The 20,510-nt window shown below is 37.2% G+C and overlaps 1 protein-coding gene across 3 annotated transcripts in view; it reads right to left on the bottom strand.

Annotated features, from left to right (window-relative positions):
• Positions 1–20,510, bottom strand: part of LOC138818417 (intracellular hyaluronan-binding protein 4-like) — a 64,397-nt gene that overhangs the window by 17,664 nt on the left and 26,223 nt on the right. For all 3 annotated transcript variants that reach the window (XR_011369119.1, XR_011369118.1, XR_011369120.1), the window contains one exon: positions 6,657–6,839. The gene's annotated coding sequence lies outside the window, so the exon portion shown is untranslated. The remainder of the gene's footprint in view (positions 1–6,656; positions 6,840–20,510) is intronic.

Below are 20,510 nucleotides of genomic sequence, written 5' to 3'. Positions count from 1 at the left end.
AACCAAGAATACTGTACCCAGCTAAACTCTCCTTCATAACTGAAGGCCAAATAAAAACCTTCCATAGCAAAGAAAAATTGAAACAATACATCTCCACCAAACCAGCCCTGCAAAAGATTCTTAAAGATGTCCTACACATAGAAAACCAACAAGAACGCAACAAAGGCCAAGAAACTGCACACAAACGGAGAATCCAAGAACCTTAGGAAGAACCCAGTTTTCACAGCCCCCAAGAAGGTGGATAACATGGCAGGAACTCCCAAATACCTCTCAGTCCTATCTCTTAACGTTAACGGACTGAACTCTCCAATTAAGCGACATAGACTGTCTAGTTGGATTAAAAAACAAGACCCTTCTATCTGCTGCCTGCAGGAGTCACATCTTGCCCGTAAAAACAAACATATTTTCAAGGTTAAAGGCTGGAACAAAATCTACCAAGCAAACGGCCCTCATAAACAGGCGGGAGTTGCAATCCTAATATCAGATAAAATAGACTTCAAATTAAAATTCGTGAGAAGAGATAAAGAAGGTCGCTACATACTAATTAAAGGATCTCTCCTTCAGGAGGATATTACAATTCTAAATATCTATTCGCCAAACAATGGAGCACCCAAATTTATCAAAGAAACACTACTTTCCCTCAAATCCCAGATAGATCCAAAGACATTAATCGTTGGGGATTTTAACACACCACTCTCCCCACTAGATAGATCAACTCGGCAAAAACTCAACAGAGAAACCGCAGATCTAAACAGCTGCATAGATCAACTAGACTTAACAGACATTTACCGAACATTTCACCCAGCAGCATCAGAATACACGTTCTTCTCAGCAGCACATGGAACGTTTTCTAAAATAGACCACATTTTAGGCCACAAAGCAAACTTGTCTAAATTCAGAAACATTGAAGTTATACCTTGCATTCTCTCTGACCACAAGGGAATAAAATTAGAACTCAACACCAAAAGCCACCAAAGAAAGTCCGGTATCACATGGAGGCTGAACAACACACTACTGAATCATGAGTGGGTCATGGAAGAGATTAGAAAGGAAATTCAAATGTTCATGCTATTCAACAAAAATGAACACACAAATTACCAGCTCCTCTGGGACACAGCAAAGGCAGTACTCAGAGGAAAGTTTATAGCTCTGAGCTCCTACATCAACAAATTGGAGAGATCGGAAACTAACAATTTAATGACACATCTAAACCTCCTTGAAAAAGAGCAGCAAGATAAACCCCAATCCAGTAGACGGAAAGAAATAATCAAAATTAAATCAGAATTAAATGAATTAGAATCCAAAAAAACTATAGAAAGAATCAACAAAACAAAGAGTTGGTTCTTCGAAAAACTTAACAAAATCGACAGACCCTTAGCAAACCTTATCAGAAAAAGGAGAGAGCACACCCAAATTAATAAACTCAGAGATGAGAATGGAAACATCACCACGGAAATAACCAAGATTCAGAACATTATAAGGGAATACTTCTCAAAACTTTATGCTAATAAGTTTGAAAACTTGACAGAAATGGACCTTTTCCTAGCAAATATTGACATGCCAAAACTAAACCAAGATGAGTTAAACCAGCTTAACAGGCCCATATCAAGCATTGAAATAGAAACAGCAATAAGAGACCTCCCAGCTAAGAAAAGTCCAGGACCAGATGGTTTTACAGCGGAATTTTACAAGGCCTTCAAAGCAGAGCTCACACCAATACTCCTCCAACTCTTCAATGAAATTGAAAGAGAAAGCTCACTACCAAACACATTCTATGAAGCCATCATAACCCTCATCCCAAAACCAGGCAGGGACTCATCAAAGAAAGAAAACTATAGACCCATTTCTTTGATGAACATTGATGCAAAACTTCTCAACAAAATTTTGGCCAATCGACTTCAACAATTCATCCAAAAAATCATACACCATGATCAAACAGGATTCATTTCAGGGATGCAAAGCTGGTTCAATATACGCAAATCAATTAATATTATTCATCACATCAACAGGAGCAAGAATAAGAACCACATGGTTATCTCAATAGATGCAGAAAAAGCATTTGACAAGATCCAACACCCCTTTATGATGAAGGTTCTGGAAAAATTAGGAATCCATGGAACATTCCTCAATACAATAAAGGCTGTATATGACAAACCTACAGCCAGCATTATACTCAATGGTGAAAAACTAAAGCCATTTCCTCTTAACTCAGGAACAAGACAAGGATGCCCACTCTCTCCACTTCTCTTCAATCTAGTATTAGAATGCCTAGCTACAGCAATAAGGCAAGATGCAGACATAAAGGGGATCCAAATAGGGAAAGAAGAAATAAAACTTTCCCTCTTTGCAGATGACATGATCTTGTATTTAAAGAATCCCATAGACTCCACTCCCAAATTACTCAAGCTGATTCAAAACTTTGGCAAAGTAGCAGGTTATAAAATTAACCCCCAAAAATCAATGGCTTTTCTATATGCCAACAATGAGAAAAGTGTGGCTGAAATTAGGAAAGCAACTCCATTTGTAATAGCCCCACAAAAAATAAAATACCTAGGAATTAACTTAACCAAAGAAGTGAAGGACCTCTATGATGAAAACTTTAAAATCTTGAAAAAGGAAATCAACACAGAACTTAAAAAATGGCAAAACCTCCCATGCTCCTGGATTGGCAAGATTAACATCGTGAAAATGGCAATACTTCCCAAGGCTATCTACAAATTCAACGCGATACCTATCAAAATTCCACCCTCATTCTTCAAGGAAATAGAGGAGGCAATCCAAAAATTCATATGGAACAATAAAAGACCCCGAATAGCAAAAACGCTCCTCAACGGAAAGAACACTGCTGGAGGAATATCAATACCAAATTTCAAACTCTACTATAAAGCCATAGTAATCAAAACAGCTTGGTATTGGCATAAGAACAGACCTCAGGACCAATGGAATAGAATTGAAAACCCAGAAATGAACCTACAGACCTATAGCCATCTAATCTTCGATAAGGAAGCTAAAACAATAGAATGGAAGAAAGACAGCCTCTTTAGTAAATGGTGCTGGCAAAATTGGTTAACTACATGTAGAAAACTAAAGCTAGATCCTTATATATCACCCTGCACCAGAATCAACTCCAAATGGATCAAAGACCTTGAACTCAAAGCAGACACTCTGAAAACATTACAGGATGGAATAGGAGAAACCCTAGGTCTCCTTGGCTCAGGTCGAAATTTTCTGAATAGAGACCCGGAAGCACAACAAATCAAAGAAAGGTTGGACAAATGGGATTGCATAAGATTGCAGAGCTTCTGCAGGGCAAATGACATAGCTGGCAAGATCAATAGAAAGCCCACCGATTGGGAGAAGATCTTTACTAGCCATACAACGGACAAAGGTCTCATATCAAAAATATACTTGGAACTCAAAAAATTAAACCACCCAACAACAAATCCTCAAAGAAACAACTGCCCAATAAATAAGTGGGCGAAAGACTTAAAGAGAAGCTTCTCTGAAGAAGAAAGAAGGATGGCCAATAGACACATGAAGAAATGTTCAACATCCCTAGCCATAAAAGAAATGCAAATCAAAACAACATTGAGATATCACCTCACTCCAGTTAGAACAGCAAAAATCAAGAACTCTAATAACAACAGATGCTGGAGGGGATGTGGACAGAAAGGAACCTTACTTCATTGTTGGTGGGAATGTAAACTTGTTCAACCACTTTGGAAAGCAGTATGGAGGTTCCTCAAAAGACTTCACATAGATCTCCCCTATGATCCAGCAATCCCACTTTTGGGCATTTACCCAAATGTTTACAAACAAGACCACACTAAAGCTACCAGCACAACTATGTTTATTGCAGCATTATTTACCATAGCTAAGATATGGAACCAACCCAGATGCCCCTCAGTAGATGAATGGATCAAGAAAATGTGGTATATATACACAATGGAATTCTATGCCTCCATCAGAAAGAATGACATTTCCCCATTTGTTAGGAAATGGAAAGGTTTGGAAAAAATTATATTAAGTGAAGTAAGCCAGGCCCAAAGAAGCATAGGTCCCATGGTTTCCCTTATTTGCAATATCTAGTATAGGTATGAGTCAAGCGGAAAAGGCCAGATAATGTGATGTTAGGAAAATGAACCCTTAAATATGTATTTTAATGTTTTCGTTTCTTTCATGCATGTATTTCTAATGCATTTATAAGATTATTCCTTTATTGCTTTGTATGTCCCTCCCCCACAGTGTAACCCCCGCTTTCACTATATTTGATATCAGTATATCATGTGGAGGAGATGGGGACAAACAAATCGTTTAAGGATTCAGGTGGACCTGTTGCAACAATGAGAAGTACAAAATGTCATGTCAAAACCAGCTTTACAATTTCGGTGTGGGGGGGGGGAGGGGGGTATAATTGGGTGGGGGGAGGGGGGTAAAATTGGGTGGGGGGAGGGGGGAGGCAGGGAAGGGAAGTGAAGGGTAAACAAAGGAGGAGGCTGCAATGCTTGGTAAGAAATGTATGCATTATTCTGCCCATGTAATTGTAGCCCCTCTGTACAGTATGTTCTCAAATAAAATAAAATACAATTTAAAAAAAAAAAAAAAAAAAAAAAAAAAAAAAAAAAAAAAAGAAATTATGCAAAATTTTCCTAATCACCACAGATAATGAATTCAGACTGATTTTCATGGGTTTATCTTGCTATGATCTACCTCTAAGACTTTCACATAGGAGCTATAAGTAATTTCTAAAAAGTAGCTCAATTTTTGTCACACTTAGTATGAACGGCTTGAATCTGATCAAAACCAAGTGGGTCTTCTTGACAGAGCTAGAGTATTCTTAGTCTTTAAAGGGTTCCTTTAACCCTGCCCTAGACCTAACTTCTATACTGTGGTGTAAAAAAATGAGGACCTAGTAAACTCATTTTTCAGAGATTGTGTGTCTCAATTACATCCTATATCCACTCTAGAGAGCAAGAATTGTGTGTGTTGGCTGCTCCCAACAAACTAGTATGAGATTTGAGAACAATTCTTTTACCCTCATACCGCTGGATTTGCCAACGTTCACTCACTAACAAATAGATGCAGCTCTCACTTCTAGGAAGCCAAGGGAGGTGAAAATGCTTACCAATCTGCACAGCTTACAAGAACTCTCCCCTTATAAGAAACTATGTAGGAAACCATAAGTGCAAATTTTACTAGATTTTCCACATAGGTACACATCTGGAATTCATTTAAGGCACATGAATAGATATCACCCACATAGTATAGGCCTTATAAATCATTGACACATGGAGATGGGATTTGTTACTATTCTTTGGATATGCATATTCCCTATATGAGTTACTTTTCTTGTCTCTGTAACAAAATACTGAAATAAAGACTTCAAAGGAGAAAAAAAAAAAAAAAAAAAAAAAAAAAAAAAAAAAAAAAAAAGAACTATGGAGTAGATGAAGCCACATTATCTTCTTCATTATGGTTATAATGGCAACAAAATTGCTACAGAATATAAATATTTTTAAATGAAAAGGGTATGGGTAATGACTTTGTATCAAATGATCTTTGTATCAAATAAAGATCGGTTTAATTTCTAGAGATATAGCTGAATGAACATCATACAGCTTTCAATGTTTGTGGAAGTAATTGGTGTAATAGTTTAAGGAGTAACAAATCCATGTCAACGACACCTATGCTTATGAACACAGGCTTTTATCATTAAGTACCTTGAATGCACATGGAATAGTTTGTTAGTGATATATAATCCAAAAGGAATATTTTTTTGTGAATAGGTACTTTGTTGTACTAAAAAAATCTATTCACTGTTCTAAAACATGTATTAATTTAATGGATAGTATTGTTATTACTATAATGTATGTATAATATATGTAATGTTATTATAATATATAAATGATATATGTATAGTATAATTACTGATATTCTATTACTACTATAAATTATATATGTATAAAATTTGTTTTATTATTATACTGTGAAGGATACAAGGAATGACTTTATTTAAATAAACATATTTGTATGTTTTAGGTGCATAAGTTATTTTTGTGCCAGTACTGAGGTTTGAACTATGGCCTGGTGTTTTCCTTGAACCATTTTGCTCAGTGCTAGCAGTTTACAACTTGAACCCCAGGACAACTTCATACTTTTTTCTTGGCTAATTGTCTGTATGAGTCTCAGAGTTATTTTCTGTTTGGGCTAGCTTCAAACAGCTATCTTCAGATCTCTACCTACTAAGTAGCTGTGATTATCCGTGGCATGTTCTTAAGTCATTATTATTGAGTGTTCAATAATATTTTGATATTTCATTTCTAAACCAATTCAGAATAAACAACTACTTATTGGGTAAAACTTTATTTTGCAACAGAAACTGTAAGGACCCTTACTTTAAAATCAGTTTTCAAAGGTATTGCTAGTATAATTCTTTGTCTTACAAGCAGAAAAATTACATAAACATCCCTATCTTAACCGTCTCATTTTCAACAGTATACAAACTACAATATAAACATTCATCTTCCAGAAATCACACCTCTCTAATTACATATTCACCTTTGATTATTCTCCACATGATTATGAACATCCTCTAAGATAGGCTAAACTTATCCACTAGAGTCAGCCTACCACAGCAAACACATTGTAATACTTACTGAATAAATTTGCTTGTCCTCATCCTTATCAGATTTGCAGCTACTTCAGTAAAGAGTATTTTCTGCTGCTTTGCTTGTAGAAAACATCATCCTGTTCTATTTTCCAGCAAAGAAACTGTGGTTGGCAGGCTTGAGAACTGTTAGATTCAGAGGTTCTTTAGTTTTGAATTTTTCCTTTTCTTTCTTGGTAGGTAAGTTGGAATAAGAAAAAAAATTAAGCAGTGTAATTTAGTTTAAATGAAAAGACATTTATTTGAAAATGTATATGTCTGAGTCAAGCAGAAAAGTTCAGATAAGTTGATGTTAGGAAAATGAACCCTAAGATATGTATTCAAATGTTTTTTTTCTTTCAGGTGATAGTTTCTAACACATTTATAAGATTATTTCTTTCTTGCTTTGTATGTCCCTCCCTCATGGTATAACCCCTGCTTTCACTGTATTTGAGGTTGGTATAATTTGTGGAGGGGAAGGGAAAAAACAAATCGTTTAAATAGGTATACAGGTGGATTCATTGCAACAATGAGATGTACAAGTAGTTATGTGGAAAAACGAACTTTACAACTTTGATGGGTGGGGAGACTAGGATTGGGGGAGGGGTGAGGGGAGGATGGGAAGGGATGGGAAAGGGAAACAAAGGAGGAGGCTACAATGCATGATTGGAAATGTACTTATTATCTTGACCATGTAATTGTAACACCCTCTGTACAGTATTTTCACAATAAAAATGAAAAAGAAAGAAAATACTACAAGTTATTGTTATTTAAATTAATTTTTAATTCAAAAAGAATAGGGTTGGGTTTAGTGGTGCTTGACTTACTATTTAGAAGGCTGAAAGTTGAGGATCATAGTTTCAAGACAGACAAGCTAAAATGGACCATGGTACTCACAGAGAAGGTGAAATGGACTATGGTACCCTTACCTTCAACTAAGAACCAAAAAGCTAAAGGTGGATCTGTGGCTCAAATGGAAGAATGCCAACCTTGAGCAAAAAAGAAAAGCAAAAGGACCTGAAATTAAGTCCTAGCTCTAGCACATAGATAATATATATATATATATACATATATATATATACACACATACTATATGTATATATGTATGTCAATATGTAAATTATATATGTATATGTATGTATATATAATTATATAATAAATTATTTGCAAGTGTCAACTATATAAAAGCAAGCATTTAGTCTTGCTCTTAAAAACAGAATCATACACAATTGTGAATCCCTGTGATTTATAGGAGCCAACATATATAGAAATGTAAATGACTAGATTAGGAAATTAATAGAATGATTTTTGTTATAGAATAGACTGTATGCACAAGATTAGGCAAATGATACTAAGTCTTATAGTACAAGAAATCGCATTTAGATATGGACTATGCCACTCAGTAAACAGGTTGATCAGGAAAATATGATAGCTATATGCATATAAATATGCATATGTGTGTATAAACATTCACAGTGGAATTTTATTTATCCATTATAAAGAATGATAATGCATCATTTGCAAAGAAAGGAAAGAAATTGGGGGAAATCATGTTAAGTGAAATATGGGAAGAAAGTCAAACCCAGGGAGATATGTTTTCTTTTATATAGGAAGGTAGACATGATCAGGATCAATACAATATGCACACTTTGGGGTGGAATCCAAGTATACACCTAGTTATGAACTGAAATATGGTTGGTTCAGAGAATTTAAATAATGTAATTCCTTAGACTAGCTAACTAACCTTCCAACAAAATAAACACCAGGAATCAAGTACTCAGAAGTAGGGCTGGGATCAAGGTAGGGAGAAATAGATATATGAAGCAATAAAGTGGGGATAAATGCAATGATCTAACTTAATGCATATCCCATAAAATGAAGAAATTGAGGAAAAGTTGGTAGTGAGAGCATTGGGGAAAATTATGAAAGAGGTGACATTGATCAAGATCCAGTGTACTCATGTACTCATGAATTGAATGTCAACTCCTATGTACATGTTGAAATCAAAATAAACTTTAAAAGCCCAATATTCGGTATGCTTATGGAAATATTACAGTGATGGTGGTTCTCTGAATAACTAACCAAGAACGAAGAGTTCAAGAAAGTAAGTAGCAGAAAGGAAATCATGTTCAGCTGGGGAAGAAGTTTAAGATGGGGCAGATTAATGAAAACAGGAAGGGATAGCAAATACAATCATAATATTAATGATACATATGTAAAAATGGAACCAGGTAACTTGGAGGATGGGTAGTGTTGGGAAAGATGGGGTAGATCAATGTAACACTAATCAAGATGCATTATACTAATAAACTCATTGAATTGAAACCTCTTTGCACAACAACTTTATGATAAATACAAATGAATGAAAACAAACACAAGAATTGAATTTGTATTCCATTTCTTATAGCACAAGTAATATATAGTAAGCTATAATTTGGACAAAATACAAAATTAATAAACTACATGACAAAATAGGAAACTGGAAATATGGGTAATATTGCCTTTGGAAATATACATGCCTTATACATTTCAAAAATATCAATATTGTGATTACTTCGATTTTCTTTTGAAAATAAAGTGATCTATAAACTTTGACACACGATTATCATAATGTTTAATAATACATAATTTAGCTAGATTTCCTAAGAAAACCATTTTTATTTATCTTATATTATAAAATATAAGGAACTGTTATGACACCACTATACTGTAACACAGATACTGAAGGTTCGCTCTTAAATCGCTCCACAGGAGACTGTTACATATAAGCTGCTACAAGTTGCAAAATCCCAAATATAAGTTAAATTACTTAGAAGGAAATGGTAGGAGGACAATTATTATCGTTCACAATCAATATCAGCCTTGGACATCCTGAAAGAGAGTAAGTCAGAGACAAATGTGTTTGTTTCACCAGGCCTCTACTTCCAAACTAGAAGTGTTGGAAAGACCCATCATGTCAACCTACTACTAAAAGCCAGACCACTAGATAGTCAGATCCTCTAAGACTCCTACATGGAAGACTATCTCTGACCCGCATGCTCTTCTTTTCACCAAAGAAACAGTGCATTTAGTAATTTATGTTTTTTGAATTTAGATAATGAATGAACATTTTTCATACAAATCAAGTTTGAAATACCTTTGATATATTTTCCCATGCTTAAAACTAGCAATACAATAAATAATAGTAGCCACAACTTGGAACTTTTATGCATCAATGGAAAAACAATCTTGAAAAAATGGATTCTGGGAAGAACCTATTAAATCCAGGGATGCATCTATTTTACACACAATTGTTCAAGTGGAAGGAAGGCCAACATAGTTTCATTAAAGTAAGAATTAGTCAAAGGTCTGCACATCCACACTTAAAAAATATTATATTTGTTTTAAACTTGCTGATTGTACTCTAGGTAGACTTTGTAGACTTGGTTATTGTTGACAGACAAAATCTACTTGAGTGAGACATAGGAACCTTAAGCAAGACTTCCTGATAAAGCACATGGTAAGTTAGAAGAGGAAACCAGAGTCAAAAAATGAAACTTACTTTTTGTTGGTCACAGCGCATGAACTCAGGGACTGAGTACTGTCCTTCAGCTCTTTGGTTCAAAGCTAGCCCTCTCCAACTTTGGTACAGAGTATCACTTCTGATTTTTTGTTGGGTAACTAGAGAGAAATCTCATAGACCTTCTTCTCAGGCTAGCTTAGAACCCCCATCCTCATATCTCCGTCTCTTGCATATGTAGGATTGTAGTTATAAGCCATCAGTATCCACCACCCCCAAACGGAAACGTTTGAGATTCTAATAAGTTCAATTTTCAGTGAAAACCTCAAAAAGTATGGCAAGGAAAGACCTCCTAGAATTGTTCTTGCTACTAAAGAATTGAAGCTACAGAGTGAGCAACCAGGAAGTTGTCTGTTTGTATAGATGCAAGTCTAGAAGGGTGCCATTAATTTCAGTTATTTTTTTCAATATATGATCTTCAGTACAAACCTGAACTTGTTGTCACAATGCATCTACCTCTTGGCATGAGCTGAGCCTGGACCTATTCTACCTCAAATGCAAGAGATGCAAAAGAATAGCTCACAGTTTTGGAATGAGTTTCATCAATGTACACCAAATATGCATATACTTCAGTCGAGTTGACCATGCAGATGAATCTGTTTTTCTAACCTTCTTCCATCTTCTATCATTCACCAGCTTTTGATGAATCTCATTTTGTACCTCTTTATTCAACTTCTCAAGATAATTTCTTATTAAGCTTCTAAAATTGTCTTTTCCCCCAATTGTTGCCTTCTTAACATTGCCTCAAATTATAAACTATATATGATTGTCCTGTATGTGTTTACTGATATATTTAAATTTTGGTCTACCATCCACATATTATAGGATATCTTTAACCTGCTATAACTGCTCTGAAAATCATTATGGAGGTTCCTCACCAAAGCAAAAACACAATGCCATAAAACCAAGTGAAATTAAAATTGTGTATATCCAAAAATATTTTTGAAATGAAATAGTAGAAGCATTCACTTCTCTTATATCCCAGTATATGTTTATAGCTATGAATATTACATTTTCTTTATTCCCTCTTTCTGGTACACCTAGGTGGACTGCAGAGATTGATTGTTATGAATGCTCCTGCCATGAACATGGATATTCATGTTGAATCATATTCCTTCAATATGTATCCAAGTTGTTGTAAAGGTCATTAAAATATGTGTCTTTTTTGGCATTGTGTAAACTTCCATTCTGAGCTGCTTATGGGTTGCACTAGTTTATAATGCCACACAACTGAATATTCCTGATTTATTTCAACCTCTCCAGCATTTGTTTTTATTTGTTTGAGTTGTGATAAGTATTCTGATGTGTAATATGGAATCTCAGTGACTTTTTGATACATATTTCCTTTGTGGATAAGAATTTCAAATATTTCATTTATTTATTAAACATTTATATTTGTAATACATTCCTAATCAGTGACTTTCTTTTTTTTTTGTTATTTGATCAATTTTTAAGTTTTAGAATTTGTGATTTTTTTTCCCATTCCAACTATTCACCTTAGTAAAAAAAAAATTATCACTACAGTGCACAATTTACTAAAATCAAGCGATTGTACATTTATAACACTGTTTTTGTTTTGTTTTTTTTACAACCAGACAATTATTTCAATAAAGACGCCCAACTTCTTTCACTAGAAAGATAGATTGAAAGGATAGTATCTCATATTAGCCCTAAGCTAATCTCAGAATTACCAGTCACAGGGAAGGCCCCAAGAGTTGGGCTAAGTAAAATGCACTTACACAGTAAAAACAGCATTTCAAGTGATCAAAGGGCTTCATAAATTTTTTAAAAGGCACCACCTTCAACAAGCAAATGGTGCAGTTCACAAGCAGACCATAGGAATCTGAACATCCAGAAGATCCAAGGATAAAAGTATACAGAAGGGGGGCTGAGAAGGTGGTTCAGTGGTAGAGCGCTTGCCTTGCATGCCTGAGGCCCTGGGTTCGATTCCTCAGCACCACATAAGAAAAAAGAAAAAAGCCGGAAGTGGCGCTGTGGCTCAAGTGGTACAGCGCTAGCCTTGAGCTGAAGAGCTGTGGGACAGTGCCCAGGCCCAGAGTTCAGGCCCCACAACCGGACCCAAAAAAAAGTTTATAAAGAAAGACAACTTTAGAACGTTGACTCAGAATTGGGGGGGGGGGCAACCACTAGATACCAAAACTCAATGCTGAAGTGAAGAAGTGTTTTACCCCAAACCTCAGCTGTGTTTGATTCTCTCACATCACACAGACACAGACACACACAGAGACACACACACACACACAGACACAGACACAGACACAGACACACACACACACACACACACACACACACACACACACACCCCTCATGTACACAAAGAACCCTAGGGGCAGTTGTTTCTGGGACAGTGAAGCTTTTTTATTCTTCCTTTTAGATAATCAAATGTGATGTTGTGGTTGGCTTCACAGCCACCCCACACCTGAGCAGGAGGGAAAGGATTCCGGAGACTGCAGGATGGCCTTGTGTACCCCTGGCTTCCTGTGTAAGATTGTAGTTCGTGGACCCCTAGGCCAAGCTGAACAGCGGGTACAGTTTGGCTGGAGGATGGCACCCCAGAGCTCTGCATGCATGCATGGGAAGCCCTGTGAGCATGTCTGGGATGGCCTTTCAGCAGTGTGGAGAAGTTGACACCTGTAGTTGGACATGGCAGCAGGCAGGAGAATAGCAGGAATCCTAAAGACAGGAGAGGCACAGGAGTGAATGCGCTTTTCCATGGAGAAACCTAGACTACACGAATGAAGTTCCCAGCCCACACAAGACGGCCACCGCTCAGGTCCCCAGATGCCCTATCTGGTCTTGTCCACAAAGCCTGGTCCTGATCTAGAGCTGGAACCTCCCCGGCTGTCCTGGGCTCAGTGCCGCAGGAGCAGTGAACTCCAGATGTGCTTCCTACGCCCAGTCATTGCAACTCAATGATTATAGTCACAATTCTTCTTTCCCTGGTATCCTAGTTTCTGCTACTCTGTTCTACTACCCATAATTCATAGTACCATGGCTCCAGCCACCTGATTCCCTGACACCCCTGACACTGATACTCCATTCCCTAAGTAAAAAAGTGCAGAGTGGGCACAGCCAGTCGACTTTGGTACTCCTGGCATCTTTCAGGCACATTGGGACCAATTATTCCTCAGGTATTTAACATGAGCTACTAACTGCAGGTGGAAAGGGAAAAAAGTTATACGGAGGTGACTAAAATGTAGAGTCATCAACATATCATCGGTTGCTAGGAAAAGAAGGCCTTAAGGTAAAAGTTAATGAGAAGAGAAAATTTTACAAAGAATATTGGGGATGATGAAATAGGTTTAGTTTAGTCTCATACTAGTGATCTGATTTATTTTATGACACAGATATGCAACTTTTGCATTTTAAAAATTGATGAAGATGCATATATGTGGTACTTATATTAATTTATGGAATAGTTGCATATAATTAATGCTATTCAATATTTTATGTTCTATGATAGTTAACTCATGAGTCTACCATTGTCAATATGAATTGAGCTATTAACAAATGGAATTTCACTGTCAAATACTACAAGGAGATTACTGGTGCTAGTACCGAAATGAAAGCTAGTAAAACTGAATAAAGCTACAAGTTTGAAAGGAGGGGGTAGTGTTAAGGACTTCTTCACCATGGAATCTGGGAAGACTAGAATGTGTTTTCTTGAAATACTTATTTTTTTAACCTTGTTAGAAATCAGAACATTATTATTTATTCTTGCTTTTTGGGACCTTTTTAGTGAATGGTTTACAAAAAATTATCAACATGACTTTGAAAATTCACTGATGTGAATTATCAGATGAACATTATATGCAAAGCTTCCCTGAGATGCAGGCAAGCTGGATTCCTTTTCTATTAAATTAATGAAATAAGCTTAGTTTTGAATGGATGGACAGTCCATGACATTTGTTCCCAAACAAGAAAAGTTACAGGAGAAAATAAAAGAGAAAGGAGACCCAAGCCTCCTGAAATTAGCGGAAATATATAGAAATATAATTTAAAAAATCATGGTTCAAAGTAAACCATGGTTTTAAAGGTTGAAATAATATAGTTAATATATATTGCTGTAATAAAACATAATATTTCTATGTTCTGGTTCTGTTTATATCACTGAAGGAAAATATTAGAAAATAGAAAGTATATGTGGCACATGTTGCTTCCGGTCCCAAGAAGGGGAGTGGAACTTCTGAATGTGTGTCCTGGGAAGGTCCCCATCACCAGCCCACGAAGACCCATCAGAGGTCCGTGTGGTGACCTTGCAGGGGCTCCAGGGTACCACAAGGATACTGCATTGTATCTCTAAAGCCTTCACCTTTGTACTACACTGAGATTTAGGGAGTAAGAGGGTAATGGGGCTTAGAAAAAGAGTTGTGATATTCTAAGAGAATACCTAAAACACCAGTCCACAAATCCACATTTTCAGTAAGGTACCTTTCTACCTGAATATAGGAAAAATACAGTGAACCAAAGAAAGTGGGCCCTAGAACTAAGCAAAAGTTACTAACCAGATATGACTGAGGCAAGCAAATTTAACCTAACACATAAATATGCAAAATCTGCACTGTTTATATGAATACACTTGGAAACAAAATGCAATAGAAGATAGATACCTTGTATTAATACTTACTCAGCTAGGCCACGGTGGCTCGTAACTACAGTCCTATATAGGGAAATTGAGCTTTTGTGAATAACAAGTATACAAGATTCCATTTCACAAATAACCAGGAAAAGATTAGCTGGACCGGCACTGGTGATACATACCTGTAATCCTCCTTACTCAGGAGGCTGAGATCTGAGGATCGTGGTTCAAAGCCAGCCCAGGGAGGAACGTATGTTAGACTCATCTCCAAATAACCAGTAAAAAAACCGGAAGTGGCACTGTGGCTCAAGTGGTAGAGCACTGGCCTTGACTTGAAGAGCTCAGGAACAGCGCCTAGGCCCAGAGGTCAAGCCCCATGACCAACAAAAAAAGCTAGGTTGGAAGCACGACTTAAGTGGTAGAGTGACAAGCAAGCAAGCTGAATCCTTGAGTTCAAACCCTGGTACAAGCTAACAAGGAAGGAAACATATTCCCAACATTTTCTTTTCATGAAGGGAAGGAATGAGGTGGTTGTTCCATCAATCTTATCTAGGGAAATAATCAGTGATCCTTCTGGCAATCCCCAAGATGACAGAACCGATATCTTCTCTTTTTAAGAGAAGTTCTCTCTTCTCTCTCTCTCTCTCTCTCTCTCTCTCTCTCTCTCTCTCTCTCTCTCTCTCTCTCTCTCTCTCTCTCTCTCTCTCTCTCTGTGTGTGTGTGTGTGTGTGTGTGTGTGTGTGTGTGTGTGTCCATTGTGGGCTTGAATTCAGAGGCTGGGAGCTGACCCTGAGTATTTTTGCTCAAACTAGTGCTCTACCAATTTGAACCAAATTGCCACTTTCAGTTCTGGTGGTTACTTCAAGATAAGCATCTCATGGACTTTTCCTGCCTGGGCTTGTCTTTGAATATCAATCCTCAGATCTCAGCCTCCTGAGGAGCTAGGATTATAGGCCTGAGCAACCTGTGCCCAGCTAAGGGAAGTCCCTAACAGGATGATCATCTGAATGCCAATGAACGATTCCTACCATTCTCTGTCTGATGTACTGTTAGACTCAAATTTTGTCTGAGTACTTACTAATAAGTTGTTTAACCCCTGTGCTTCCATGTAAGAAAGTTAACAGTTAACTGCTCAGAGCAATCCAGAGTTCAGTGAATTAATACACAGAAGTTCTATAAAGAGAAGATGTTGGCACACAGTAATACTTAGGAAATGTTATTTTTTATAACAAAATACAAGTAGTGACAGTTATCCTCACATATTATTGAACATATGGGACAAGGAACATTTCAACTTCCTCTAAGGAAGCAACATCAAAAAAGAAGAGCAACTGTGATTGTCAGTAAAAAGAAAACAGTATCCATCTAGAATTTATATAACTGAGAAGTGCACATTATATATTATTGAAAGCAGCAATGTTAAATCAGTATTAGGCAAGACTGAGATCAGCCAGTGTTACTGTCATTTGATATAGTTTTTCCAACTTTCAAAAGCTTGACAAGGGAGTACAGAAACAAGGATTTCTCAGCATGGTTGTCCAACGTGGCTACTCTATAGGGCAGCACCAGGAGTTCAACTAGATGCTTAGTAACAGCTATAGTCAGCAGAGATTTGTTGACTAGACCTCATGGAGATTGCCATCTCTCAGATAGATCACACAATCGTTAGTCTTTTATGAATGCTACAGTATCTCCATAAATATGAAGGTTAGGATGATGTTATAATTCATTCTGTTACTCACCCTTATATCACCCAACTATATATAAATGTTCATTGGTTCAGAAAGAATATTATGTGTTCCCAGAGGTATCCAGTTCACATAATTTCCCAACAGTCATATAAATTTATATCTCTTTAGACAACTCATGGCTTAATTCATCATATTAAATATTAATCCTATTTTTCCAACATATTTTGTAGTTTTTGTTAAGAAAAATAGAAAAAGAGGTAGGAGCAGGTTGGACTCTCCATCTTTTCAAAAAATATTTACAATATTTAATATACAAAAAGTAATAAGAATTAAAGATTAATTTTATAGTTGTTTTCCTTACTCTGATGTCTTTGTTTTTAATGGTTTCCTTTGTACAATTTAAATCTATTGTGTTATCCTATTTATTTAGGTCTGATACTTAAAAATGTTGTTTCTTCTTTCCTTGTATATAATTCAGTGACTGTGAACTCAGTTTTTCTCAGGTTTTCATGTGTTTTAGCCTTTAAAATTTTTCAGAAGTTTAATTTAGAAGTAAAACAGAAAGATCCTTGATAGAAGTCAGTACTATATTTTCATGTTTAGTCATTCTCAGAAAGAAAGTCGTCAATGAAAATATGAATTATGCAAAGTTATGATATGCTTGAGTGTCAAATTTCTGTACAAACTGGGGAGATGTTTAGGTTATTATGAAAACTGACATGTGCCATGCATTCACTTGATTTCAATCTCCTCCCACTCCAATCAGTGCCAAATTAAAACATCCTTTCTCTCCCACATCATCTGAATATTTCATATTTCTGATTTTATATCAAAACATACAAGTAAAAGAAGTGAAATGAGAACATCATGTGTAATAAATAAAAGGATATCTGCTAATCATTTAGGTAATATAACCAATTTCCAACCTCAAAACAAAATTGTTTCTTATAGTGGCATGCAAAATTCAATATATTCTGGCCAGATACAATGGATTGAGGCTTATGTTTGTTTTTTTTTTGTAACACTCAGGGACTTTTACATGCTAGACAAGAGTTCTACCACCATGCCATACCACCAGCCCACAGGGAATAACCCTTGCTTTCATTGTATTTGATGTTGGTATGAATTGTGTAGGAGAAGGCAAAAACAACCCATTTAAATAGGGATACAGGTGGACCCATTGCAACAATGATATATACAAGCCATTATGTTGAAAACTATCTTTACAACTTTGGCCGGGCAGAGGGGCAAGATGGGAAGGGATAGGAAGGGGAAACAAAGGAGGAGGCAACAATGCTTGATAAGAAATATACTCATTACATTTCCCATGTAATTGTAACCCCTCTGTATGATATTTTCACAATAAAATCTTTAAAATAGAAAAGAAAAAAGAATGTAGTAAATCTTAAAAGCTGATATAAACTTATAACAGCTCTTACAGCCTCACCCACTCCTTGTCGGCTGGTGGTATGGCATGGTGGTGGACTCTCCATCTTGACAGGCTAGGACTACTTACTGAGAATCAATAAGGGGCAACCAAACTTCCTGGAGGAATGGAGGCTACAAGGAGGTGGGGTTGGAGGTGGACTTTTGTGGAGTCTCAGTCAGGGGGCAGAGGTTATCAAGGAGGTTATCAAAAGGCTATTAGGGCTGAGAGATGGGGACATTCAATCAGCTCACAGTGGAATGTTGGAGGCCAGGCTTGGGTCAGACTGCCCTGCCTGCACATCAAGTCCACACATACCTGGGTTTTGCTTGGTGTCCATATGCACCTGGGACAGTAGGGGGGTGGTCAATCTTTCATATTCCATCCTTAGGTATATAAGAAGTTTGGGACAAGACGGGAGAAGTAAGTCCTTAATATAGGTCTTTGGATAGATAAAAGGATTGGGCTGGAAGAAGAGATCAGGAAAGAGTTGTTATACTCTTCTTGGAGATCCTTCATCTGGTCCTATTGGGGATTTATTATCCAAACTGTTCTGTTTGGAATTTATATTCCATTTGGGATTTTCTAACTGAGGTATCATCCTAGTCGTGAACTTCCCTTTGCTTTTCTTTTGTCAGTCATAGGGCTTTAACTCTGGGCCTAGGTGCTGTCTCTCAGCCCTTCAGCTCAAGGCTACTTCTCTACCACTTGAGCCACAGTGCCACTTCCGGTTTTCTGGTGGTTAATTGGAGATAAGTGTTTCATGGACTTTCCTGCCTGAGCTGGCTTTGAATTGTGATCCTCAGATCTGAGCCTCCTAAGTAACTGGGATGACAAGAGTGAGCCATCAGTGCCCGGCTTTGGTCTTGCACTTCAGATGGGGTCAGGGATGAAGTACTCCTGAAAACCAGGAAGGACCCGGAGGTGGGAGGGGTGGGAGGTGAGTGATCATGGGAGAAATGTGGAGTTATGAGAACAAAGCAGCTTCCCATCAACTTTGAATAGCAAATTAATTCTTCTGATAATCACCAATCATTGTGGCCTTTTTATTCTTATAAGTCACAGTGATAACATTGTTATTTCTATATCTATATCTATATCTATCTATCTATCTATCTATCTATATATCTATATCTATCTATCTATATATATATATATATTCACAGTGATATTTCTATAGTGCTAACCAGATGCTAGGCATTATGTGTACATTCTCTCCCTTACACATACACACACTCCTTATAACAACTCTGTAGCATAAGTACTGTATTATTACCATTTTACAGATGAAGAAAACAGAACTACTGAAGAAAGATTAAATAAATTTTCCAGTCTGGTGAGTGGTGGAGCTACAATTTGTACTCAGCACTCTGCATCCAAGTCTATGCTCTTTAGACACGCTTCCTTAAAAGTTCTAATGGTTTGAAGGTGAAGATGAGTGGAAGAAGTATAGAGAACAGGAAATCAATACTTGTGAAAGCATGTCAGATGTGAGGATAGTAGGAGAGGACAGGTATATGTCTGAGATTAAAAATAGGAGACATGAGGTGAACCCAGGGAAGGCACGGGTGGAACTGCGGGTCCTATGGGGGAATGACCATGTAGGACTGTGTAGGTCAGGTCAGAAACTAAAAAAGAGCAGGAAATCACTGGGGGGAGGTATGCAGTGAGGTAGAGGGAACAGCAGTCTGAATGCCACTTTGGTACACAAGGTGAAAATGCAGGGAGCCATGTGACAGCCAGATGACTGTGCTGTTGGAGGTATGGTACAAATCACACAGAACAGAGGGACGGATTGAATTTTGGAGAGGGAGTCACAAAGGGAGTTCCATAGGTTATTCCTAGGCTTCTACTTTGTGGAAACAACTGAGGAGGCTCAGAGGCTTGTAATGAAAGTAATTTGCTAAATCCTGGAGATGTGGAGTACAAGGAATATATGGGATCAGGGGAGGTGGCCAGAATTATACAGAAGGAAGGACTCAGAGATAATTCTGGAGATATACATGACAGTTTAAGGCACAGGATACATAAGATCCCACAAACGGGCTCTAGAAGAAGAGAAGCTGAAAGAGATGGCATTTTAAAAGACCTACAAGGCAAGGATGAGCCTTTAAAGGAGATGTTGAGACACAGAAGGAAAACCAGTACTGTGATATCAGAAGCCAGTTAGAGGACATGTTTAAGAAATCAATAAAGTCCAATGATTCTGAGAACCAAGAAGACTCAGGTTGAAACATCCATTACATCAGGAGACATGGTGACAGCTTCCAGAACACAAAGAGGGCAAGAGTGAAGTGAGGAATGAAGATGGGGTATGTAAATGAAGAAAGAGTGCACACAACTCAGAAAGAGGGAATCATGAGAGAATGGAGGCTCAAGAGAAGGGTCAGCAGATTTCTGAGTGCCAAGCACCAGTGCCTCACACCTGTAAGCCTAGCTACTCAGGAGGCTGAGATCTGAGAACCACAGTTCGAAACCAGCCTGGGTACACAAATCCTTCAGACTCTTATCTCCAATTAACCAGCAAAAATAGCAAAACTGGAGGCATGGCTCTAGCAGTCATGAGCAAAAATCCAAGTGACAACACG

Source organism: Dipodomys merriami, unplaced genomic scaffold (assembly GCF_024711535.1).
Source record: "Dipodomys merriami isolate MVZ:Mamm:240054 unplaced genomic scaffold, mDipMer1.0.p SCAF_756, whole genome shotgun sequence".
Taxonomy (NCBI): Eukaryota; Metazoa; Chordata; class Mammalia; order Rodentia; family Heteromyidae; genus Dipodomys; species Dipodomys merriami.
Note: the sequence above shows the minus strand (reverse complement) of the source record. Positions and strands in the feature narration are given on the sequence as shown.